Here is an 11,100-nt window from a genome sequence, read left to right on the forward strand (position 1 = left end):
CTTCTGAAATCCTACATGTTTGTGTAATTCTTTAGTCTTATCAAAATGTCACCTGAGGCAATTTTGCCTAACATTTTTTAAGAAGAGTGCAACTTGCCAAATACGTCTCACAATATATCTGAGGGAGAGTGGTTTACAATGAAAATGTGTTGCAGAAAGACAATTTGTGTTAGTGCTTGTTTCCTGTTTTATTTGGAGAGTTGTTTTCACATGAGGGGTGCGTTTGCTTAAACAATGTCATGCAAGAACCCGGAAAAAACATTTCCCTCTGACATTGCTGTTTTGTGTAATGCCAGACAATGTTTGAGGAATTTAACAAATTCTGTGTAGAAAAATGGATACACTGTCGCACATCTCTGCTTGTATGGGAATCTCCGTCCAAAGAGTACAGAGGCCAGCATCAAGACATCAAAGAGCTGACCATCCTTGAATTCATTGGCCCCAGTCATCAGAGAGCTGACCATCCTTGAATCCATTGGTCCCAGTCATCAGAGATCTGACTTCCCTTGAATTGAGAGGCCCCACTTATTCATCAAAGTAATGACTGTCCTTGAGTTTCAGATTCCGTATTCAGAGAGATGCTGCTCCTTGATGCCGAGGCCACCAACCTCCCGTAGGGAGAATCTTTACCTTAGTTCAGAGGACACCATCTTCCCTGGATAAACCTGCAATCTGTGAGTTCAAATGTCACCATCCGCACCCTTGAAGAGAGGGTTTGCCTGCTTGACCCTTTCCCTTCATTGTTTACTGGTATTACAGTGCACCCTAGTATGCCAACATCTTCTTTGGGCCATTACAAGAGTGAATTTATAAAACAATAGGGAGTCATGAAATCACACTTAGTTTACAGGGTGTATCTCTACCTGCCGCCCCTGCCTTCTTATAAGAATATCTATCATTTTGATGTCAGACTGCCCATGGCTTATTATTCCGGAGGCAGGGCAGACACTCTGTTCTACACAATGTAATTTAGAAGCAATGACCACAATGCCAGGACCTGAAGTGTTTTGTAAAGTCAGTATAGCTCCATTCCTGGCTTCTTACCCCTGCCATGCTTTAATTACTTCCCATTAGCATACTGACTCTTTGGATGTGGTCAGTGTGCTGTTAAGTTGTAACTTTTAGTCTCCTAATGCTCTCTGCAGGCTGTTTGATAATAGTCCTTTTCTTCAGATATGATTGTTCTCTTATCTCTTCTTTGCAGCAAGGCCCAGTGGCCTAATGGATAAGGCATCAGCCTCCGAAGCTGGGGATTGTGGGTTCGAGTCCCACCTGGGTCGTATGATATTTTCTTAAATGGCAATATTTTGATTATGGTGGTATCTAGATTAGCATAATCATGAAGGTCATGTAATTGTCTCCAGCAAGATGAAAGACAATCGAGCCAAACTTGGCCAGCACCATCTTGGCACCTGTGAAAAGGACCATGATCAAATGAGATCATCTACCTGCCTATGGTTCTCTGATGACATAAGGACACTTAAATAGTTCTGCAGGAGACAAGAGAAAAGATGGAGAGAGTCAGATACTGCGACTCAGAAAAGGTAAAATATAAGATATGTCTATCTAGATATTAGATGCTGACTCACAAGGAAAAACTCAGCCTACTTCCCCAACAAAATTGAGGCAGACGCAAACTTCTCAAAACAACTGTTTGCGTCTATCAAATAACTCACCACTGACACTTCCTCCTTGCCTAAATACTGTAGGCAATTCTTTAGTAACTCTGTGGCGGAGGCCTTCTGCCTCAAAGTTAAAGACCTTTACAATAACTTCTCCTCTCTTACAATTACATCCTCATCAGCTGTGCTATTTCCAATTCAAACTGATATGGGTTCCTCTCTTAGCCACTTCATGCCGCCTTCTATGTTTGATCTTACGAAACTGATCAAAACCTCTAAATTGGGCTCGCCATTCACCCCTTGCCCTCCTATAGTTGCCATCCTTGCCGCACAGACTATTGGGCCAATACTGGCTGACATTATCCAAATAATGTGCCAGTCAGCAGTATTCCATTCAGTCTGGAAGCAGAGTTGGCTCTAACATTAATTTAAAAAATCTTACCTCGATCAACAAGACCCTTGCAGCTATCGACCCATCTCCTGTCTTCCACTGCCGGTCATGATCATTGTAAAGGTTCTGGACAAACATTTGGTGGAGCAAATTCTCACTAACAACCAATTCAGCTTTCGTGCCGAGCACACTTCGGTAACTGCCCATATTAAAGTGACTGAGCAGATGAGTATGTCACTTGATCAGGGAAGCAGAGCCGCCCTGATTCTGTTTGATCTGTCAGCAGTCTTTGAGACTGTAAATCACGGGCTGCTGATGGATCGCTTGGGTAGGATATGAATGACCAGAACAGGTTGGGAGTTGTTAAACTCGTACCTCACTGGTCAAGAGCAATCAGTAAGACTTGGTGACTTTATCTCTACTTCTTTCTTTCTTCCCTGTGGGGTCCCCCAGGGGTCCTCACTTAGCCCTACTCTATAATATATGTCACCCCTTTGGCAGAACTGATTTGATCTCATGGTGTTGCATTGCCATCATATTCTCATGGTATGCAAATCATTGTTTCACTCGCTATTGAGGACACGGATGTTGCCACCAGAATCTGTGACTGCAAGAAGGCAGTCAGTCTGCCGATAGCTATGAAATGCCGCAAACTCAACTCTAGTAAAACAGAGGTGTTGCTGATTGGGGCTCAGGCGGTTGACTCCTTCGCTTTAGCCGTTCCTCTTCTCCATTGAGAAATCTTGCTTCCTTGCATACAAAGGTCAGCTGCATCTCTGCAGACGACCGACTTAAATACAGTGGTAACAAATCCACACTGCAGAGAGACCTTTCTACAGATTCAGAAGTCATCACATTCTCTCCAAGGAATCCCTTCCCTTATATTCTGACATCACATTTAACATTAGCAGCTTCCCTTTGCACCCAAGGTGACCTTCTTCTCTTTAGAAATTTGAGAGTTGACTGTGTGCTCTCCAGAGATTGGCACCCCTTGGTTTGAGGGAATATGCATCGGTAAATAATTAAAAAAAGAAAATTCTTTGATTTGTGTTCTCTCATTGAAACATCACTAAATGCAATCATTGATGCCAACCAGTAGAACCTTCAGTACCGGTTGTGGAAACACACTGGGATATCACATTTTAAGTATGGAATACAGAGGAACGTGGAAGATAAAGAATCAAAATCATATTTTGATAGTGACACGAGTCAGGAACATTGCTGCTTTCCAAAACCTCCTTTGTGAGCTACGCCCACTCTCTATATTCTTCTGGGAACTTCCATCAGTGCAGTCCATTGGACATCTACGATCCTCTGCCACTGGGGCTGGGCAAACTTTAAGTTATGCTTCTGAAATACTACATGTTTGTGTAATTCTTTAGTCTTATCAAAATGTCACCTGGGGCAATTTTGCCTAACATTTTTTAAGAAGAGTGCAACTTGCCAAAGACGTCTCACAATATATCTCAGGGAGAGTGGTTTACAATGAAAATGTCTTGCAGAAAGACAATTTGTGTTAGTGCTAGTTTCCTGTTTTATTTGGAGTGTTGTTTTCACATGAGGGGTGCGTTTGCTTAAACAATGTCATGCAAGAACCCGGAAAAAACATTTCCCTCTGACATTGCTGTTTTGTGTAATGCCAGACAATGTTTAAGGAATTTAACAAATTCTGTGTAGAAAAATGGATACACTGTCGCACATCTCTGCTTGTATAGGAATCTCCATCCGAAGAGTACAGAGGCCAGCATCAAGACATCAAAGAGCTGACCATCCTTGAATCAATTGGCCCCAGTCATCAGAGAGCTGACCATCCTTAAATCCATTGGCCCCAGTCATCAGAGAGCTGACCATCCTTGAGTCCATTGCGCCCAGTCATCAGATCTGACTTCCCTTGATTCAAAAGGCCCCACTTATTCATCAAAGTAATGACTGTCCTTGAGTTTAAGATTCCCTACTCAGAGAGATGCTGCTCCTTGATGCCGAGGCCACCAACCTCCCGTAGGGAGAATCTTTAACTCAGTTCAGAGGACACCACCTTCCCTGGATAAACCTGCAATCTGTGAGTTCAAATGTCACCATCCTCACCCTTGAAGAGAATGTTCGCCTGCTTGACCCTTTCACTTCATTGTTTACTGGTATTACAGTGCACCATAGTATGCCAACATCTTCTTTGGGCCATTACAAGAGTGAATTTATAAAACAATAGGGAGTCATGAAATCACACTTAGTTTACAGGGTGTATCTCTTCCTGCCGCCCCTGCCTTCTTATAAGATTATCTATCATTTTGATGTCAGACTGCCCATGGCTTAATATTCCGGAGGCAGGGCAGACACTCTGTTCTACACAATCTAATCTAGAAGCAATATCCACAATGCCAGGACCTGAAGTGTTTTGTAAAGTCGGTATATCTCCATTCCTGGCTTCTTACCCCTGCCATGCTTTAATTACTTGCCATTGGCATACTGACTCTTTGGATGTGGTCTGGGTGCTGTTAAGATGTAACTTTTAGTCTCCTAATGCTCTCTGCAGGCTGTTTAATAATAGTACTTTTCTTCAGATATTGTTGTTCTCTTATCTCTTCTTTGCAGCAAGGCCCAGTGGCCTAATGGGTAAGGCAGCAGCCTCTGAAGCTGGGGATTGTGGGTTCGAGTCCCACCTGGGTTGTATGATATTTTCTTAAATGGCCATATTGTGATTATGGTGGTATCTAGATTAGCATAATCATGAAGGTCATGTAATTGTCTCCAGCAAGATAAAAGACAACCGAGCCAAACTTTGCCAGCACCATCTTGGCACCTGTGAAAAGGACCAATATCAAATGAGATCATCTACCTGCCTATGGTTCTCTGATGACATAAGGGCACTTAAACAGTTCTGCAGGAGACAAGAGAAAAGATGGAGAGAGTCAGATACTGCGACTCAGAAAAGGTAAAATATAAGGTATGTCTATCCAGATATTAGATGCTGACTCACAAGGAGAAATCGGCCTACTTCCCCAACAAAATTGAGGCAGACGCAAACTCCTCAAAACAACTGTTTGCGTCTATCAAATAACTCACCACTGACACTTCCTCCTTGCCTAAATACTGTAGGCAATCCTTTAGTAACTCTGTGGCGGAGGCCTTCTGCCTCCAAGTTAAAGACGTTTACAATACTCTTCTCCTCTCTTACAACTACATCCTCATCAGCTGTGCTATTTCCAATTCAAACTGATATGGGTTCCTCGCTTAGCCACTTCATACCACCTTCTATGTTTGAGCTTACGAAACTGATCAAAACCTCTAAATTGGGCTCGCCATGCACCCCTTGCCCTCCTATAGTTGCCATACTTGCCGCACAGACTATTGGGCCAATACTGGCTGACATTATCCAAATAATGTGCCAGTCAGGAGTATTCCATTCAGTCTGGAAGCAGAGTTGGCTTTAACATTAATTTAAAAAATCATACCTCGATCAACGAGACCCTTGCAGCTATCGACCCATCTCCTGTCTTCCACTGCCGGCCATGACCATTGTAAAGGTGCAGGACAAACATTAGGTGGAGCAAATTCTCACTAACAACCAATTTGGCTTTCGTGCCGAGCACACTACGGTAACTGCCCATATTAAAGTGACTGAGCAGATGAGTATGTCACTTGATCAGGGAAGCAGAGCCGCCCTGATCCTGTTTGATCTGTCAGCAGTCTTTGAGATTGTAAATCACGGGCTGCTGATGGATCGCTTGGGTAGGATATGGGTGACCAGAACAGGTTGGGAGTTGTTAAACTCGTACCTCACTGGTCAAGAGCAACCAGTAAGACTTGGTGACTTTATCTCTACTTCTTTCTCTCTTCCCTGTGGGGTCCCCCAGGGGTCCTCACTTAGCCCTACTCTATAAAATATGTCACCCCTTTGGCACTACTGATTTGATCTCATGGTGTTGCATTGACATCATATTCTGACGGCACGCAAATCATTGTTTCACTCGCTATTGAGGACACGGATGTTGCCATCAGAATCTGTGACTGCAAGAAGGCAGTCAGTCTGCCGATAGCTATGAAATGCCGCAAACTCAACTCTAGTAAAACAGAGGTGTTGCTGATTGGGGCTCAGGTGGTGTACTCCTTCGCTTTAGCCGTTCCTCTTCTCCATTTAGAAATCTTGCTTCCTGGCATACAAAGGTCAGCTGCATCTCTGCAGACGACCGACTTAAATACAGTGGTAACAAATCCACACTGCAGAGAGACCTTTCTACAGATTCAGAAGTCATCACATTCTCTCCAAGGAATCCCTTCCCTTATATTCTGACATCACATTTAACATTGGCAGCTTCCCTTTACATCCAAGGTGACCTTCTTCTCTTTAGAAATTTGAGAGTTGACTGTGTGCTCTCCAGAGATCGGCACCCCTTGGTTTGAGGGAATATGCATCGGTAAATAATTTAAAAAAGAAAATTCTTTTATTTGTGTTTACTCATTGAAACATCACTGAATGCAATCATTGATGCCAACCAGCAGAACCTTCAGTACTGGTTGTGGAAACACACTGGGATATCACAGTTTAACTATGGAATACAGAGGAACGTAGAAGATAATGAATCAAAATTATATTTTGATAGGGACACGAGTCAGGTACATCGCTGCTTTCCAAAACCTCCTTTGTGAGCTACGCCCACTCTCTATATTCTTCTGGGAACTTCCATCAGTGCAGTCCATTGGACATCTACGATCCTCTGCCACTGGGGCTGGGCAAACTTTAAGTTATGCTTCTGAAATCCTACATGTTTGTGTAATTCTTCAGTCTTATCAAAATGTCAACTGAGGCAATTTTGCCTAACATTTTTTAAGAAGAGTGCAACTTGCCAAATACGTCTCACAATATGTCTGAGGGAGAGTGGTTTACAATGAAAATGTGTTGCAGAAAGACAATTTGTGTTAGTGCTTGTTTCCTGTTTTATTTGGAGAGTTGTTTTCACATGAGGGGTGCGTTTGCTTAAACAATGTCATGCAAGAACCCGGAAAAAACATTTCCCTCTGACATTGCTGTTTTGTGTAATGCCAGACAATGTTTAAGGAATTTAACAAATTCTGTGTAGAAAAATGGATACACTGTCGCACATCTCTGCTTGTATGGGAATCTCCATCCGAAGAGTACAGAGGCCAGCATCAAGACATCAAAGAGCTGACCATCCTTGAATTCATTGGCCCCAGTCATCAGAGAGCTGACCATCCTTGAATCCATTGGTCCCAGTCATCAGAGATCTGACTTCCCTTGAATCGAGAGGCCCCACTTATTCATCAAAGTAATGACTGTCCTTGAGTTTCAGATTCCGTATTCAGAGAGATGCTGCTCCTTGATGCCGAGGCCACCAACCTCCCGTAGGGAGAATCTTTACCTTAGTTCAGAGGACACCATCTTCCCTGGATAAAACTGCAATCTGTGAGTTCAAATGTCACCATCCTCACCCTTGAAGAGAGGGTTTGCCTGCTTGACCCTTTCCCTTCATTGTTTACTGGTATTACAGTGCACCCTAGTATGCCAACATCTTCTTTGGGCCATTACAAGAGTGAATTTATAAAACAATAGGGAGTCATGAAATCACACTTAGTTTACAGGGTGTATCTCTACCTGCCGCCCCTGCCTTCTTATAAGAATATCTATCATTTTGATGTCAGACTGCCCATGGCTTATTATTCCGGAGGCAGGGCAGACACTCTGTTCTACACAATCTAATCTAGAAGCAATAACCACAATGCCAGGACCTGAAGTGTTTTGTAAAGTCAGTATATCTCCATTCCTGGCTTCTTACCCCTGCCATGCTTTAATTACTTCCCATTGGCATACTGACTCTTTGGATGTGGTCAGTGTGCTGTTAAGATGTAACTTTTAGTCTCCTAATGCTCTCTGCAGGATGTTTGATAATAGTCCTTTTCTTCAGATATGATTGTTCTCTTATCTCTTCTTTACAGCAAGGCCCAGTGGCCTAATAGATAAGGCATCAGCCTCCGAAGCTGGGGATTGTGCGTTCGAGTCCCACCTGGGTCGTATGATATTTTCTTAAATGGCCATATTGTGATTATGGTGGTATCTAGATTAGCATAATCATGAAGGTCATGTAATTGTCTCCAGCAAGATGAAAGACAATCGAGCCAAACTTGGCCAGCACCATCTTGGCACCTGTGAAAAGGACCAAGATCAAATGAGATCATCTACCTGCCTATGGTTCTCTGATGACATAAGGACACTTAAACAGTTCTGCAGGAGACAAGAGAAAAGATGGAGAGAGTCAGATACTGCGACTCAGAAAAGGTAAAATATAAGATATGTCTATCTAGATATTAGATGATGTCTCACAAGGAAAAATCAGCCTACTTCCCCAACAAAATTGAGGCAGACGCAAACTTCTCAAAACAACTGTTTGCGTCTATCAAATAACTCACCACTGACACTTCCTCCTTGCCTAAATACTGTAGGCAATTCTTTAGTAACTCTGTGGCGGAGGCCTTCTGCCTCAAAGTTAAAGACCTTTACAATAACTTCTCCTCTCTTACAATTACATCCTCATCAGCTGTGCTATTTCCAATTCAAACTGATATGGGTTCCTCTCTTAGCCACTTCATGCCGCCTTCTATGTTTGATCTTACGAAACTGACTAAAACCTCTAAATTGGGCTCGCCATTCACCCCTTGCCCTCCTATAGTTGCCATCCTTGCCGCACAGACTATTGGGCCATTACTGGCTGACAAAATCTAAATAATGTGCCAGTCAGCAGTATTCCATTCAGTCTGGAAGCAGAGTTGGCTCTAAGATTAATTTAAAAAATCTTACCTCGATCAACGAGACCCTTGCAGCTATCGACCCATCTCCTGTCTTCCACTGCCGGTCATGATCATTGTAAAGGTTCTGGACAAACATTTGGTGGAGCAAATTCTCACTAAGAACCAATTCAGCAATCAGTAAGACTTGGTGACTTTATCTCTACTTCTTTCTCTCTTCCCTGTGTGATCCCCCCGGGGTCCTCACTTAGCCCTACTCTACAATATATGTCACCCCTTTGGCAGAACTGATTTGATCTCATGGTGTTGCATTGACATCATATTCTGACGGCACGCAAATCATTGTTTCACTTGCTATGGAGGACAAGGATGTTGCCACCAGAATCTGTGACTGTAGGAAGGCAGTCAGTCTGTTGATGGCTATGAAATGCCGCAAACTCAACTCTAGTAAAACAGAGGTGTTGCTGATTGGGGCTCAGGTGGTTGACTCCTTCGCTTTAGCCGTTCCTCTTCTCCATTGAGAAATCTTGCTTCCTTGCATACAATGGTCAGCTGCATCTCTGCAGATGACCGACTTAAATTCAGAGGTAACAAATCCACACTGCAGAGAGACCTTTCTACAGATTCAGAAGTCATCACATTCTCTCCAAGGAATCCCTTCCCTTATATTCTGACATCACATTTAACATTAGCAGCTTCCCTTTGCATCCAAGGTGACCTTCTTCTCTTTAGAAATTTGAGAGTTGACTGTGTGCTCTCCAGAGATCGGTACCCCTTGGTTTGAGAGAATATGCATCAGTAAATAATTAAAAAAAGAAAATTCTTTTATTTGTGTTTACTCATTGAAACATCACTAAATGCAATCATTGATGCCAACCTGCAGAACCTTCAGTACCGGTTGTGGAAACACACTGGGATATCACAGTTTAAGTATGGAATACAGAGGAACGTACGAGATAATGAATCAAAATTATATTTTGATAGGGACACGAGTCAGGTACATCGTTGCTGTCATAAACCTCCTTTGTGAGCTACGCCCACTCTCTATATTCTTCTGGGAACTTCCATCAGTGCAGTCCATTGGACATCTACGATCCTCTGCCACTGGGGCTGGGCAAACTTTAAATTATGCTTCTGAAAATACTACATGTTTGTGTAATTCTTTAGTCTTATCAAAATGTCACCTGAGGCAATTTTGCCTAACATTTTTTAAGAAGAGTGCAACTTGCCAAAGACGTCTCACAATATATCTCAGGTAGAGTGGTTTAAAATGAAAATGTCTTGCAGAAAGAAAATTTGTGTTAGTTTCCTGTTTTATTTGGAGTGTTGTTTTCACATGAGGGGTGCGTTTGCTTAAACAATGTCATGCAAGAACCCGGAAAAAACATTTCCCTCTGACATTGCTGTTTTGTGTAATGCCAGACAATGTTTAAGGAATTTAACAAATTCTGTGTAGAAAAATGGATACACTGTCGCACATCGCTGCTTGTATGGGAATCTCCATCCGAAGAGTACAGAGGCCAGCATCAAGACATCAAAGAGCTGACCATCCTTGAATCAATTGGCCCCAGTCATCAGAGAGCTGACCATCCTTGAATCCATTGCGCCCAGTCATCAGATCTGACTTCCCTTGATTCGAGAGGCCCCACTTATTCATCAAAGTAATGACTGTCCTTGAGTTTAAGATTCCCTACTCAGAGAGATGCTGCTCCTTGATGCCGAGGCCACCAACCTCCCGTAGGGAGAATCTTTACCTTAGTTCAGAGGTCACCATCTTCCCTGGATAAACCTGCAATCTGTGAGTTCAAATGTCACCATCCTCACCCTTGAAGAGAGGGTTAGCCTGCTTGACCCTTTCCCTTCATTGTTTACTGGTATTACAGTGCACCCTAGTATGCCAACATCTTCTTTGGGCCATTACAAGAGTGAATTTATAAAACAATAGGGAGTCATGAAATCACACTTAATTTACAGGGTGTATCTCTTCCTGCCGCCCCTGCCTTCTTATAAGATTATCTATCATTTTGATGTCAGACTGCCCATGGCTTAATATTCCGGAGGCAGGGCAGACACTCTGTTCCAGACAATCTAATCTAGAAGCAATAACCACAATGCCAGGACCTGAAGTGTTTTGTAAAGTCGGTATATCTCCATTCCTGGCTTCTTACCCCTGCCATGCTTTAATTACTTCCCATTGGCATACTGACTCTTTGGATGTGGTCAAGGGGCTGTTAAAATGTAACTTTTAGTCTCCTAATGCTCTCTGCAGGCTGTTTGATAATAGTCCTTTTCTTCAGATATGATTGTTCTCTTATCTCTTCTTTACAGCAA

The 11,100-nt window shown here is 42.8% G+C and overlaps 2 non-coding genes across 2 annotated transcripts; both read left to right on the plus strand.

Moving 5' to 3' along the window:
• Positions 1-1,207: 1,207 nt before the first annotated feature.
• Positions 1,208-1,280, plus strand: TRNAR-CCG (transfer RNA arginine (anticodon CCG)). Its single transcript has one exon. It is a non-coding gene; the product is annotated as a tRNA-Arg (tRNA).
• A 3,325-nt stretch (positions 1,281-4,605) lies between these two features.
• TRNAQ-CUG (transfer RNA glutamine (anticodon CUG)) lies at positions 4,606-4,678 on the plus strand. The gene has a single exon. It is a non-coding gene; the product is annotated as a tRNA-Gln (tRNA).
• Positions 4,679-11,100: the final 6,422 nt, after the last annotated feature.

The sequence above is a fragment of the Lissotriton helveticus genome, chromosome 5_1 (assembly GCF_964261635.1).
Source record: "Lissotriton helveticus chromosome 5_1, aLisHel1.1, whole genome shotgun sequence".
NCBI lineage: Eukaryota > Metazoa > Chordata > Amphibia > Caudata > Salamandridae > Lissotriton > Lissotriton helveticus.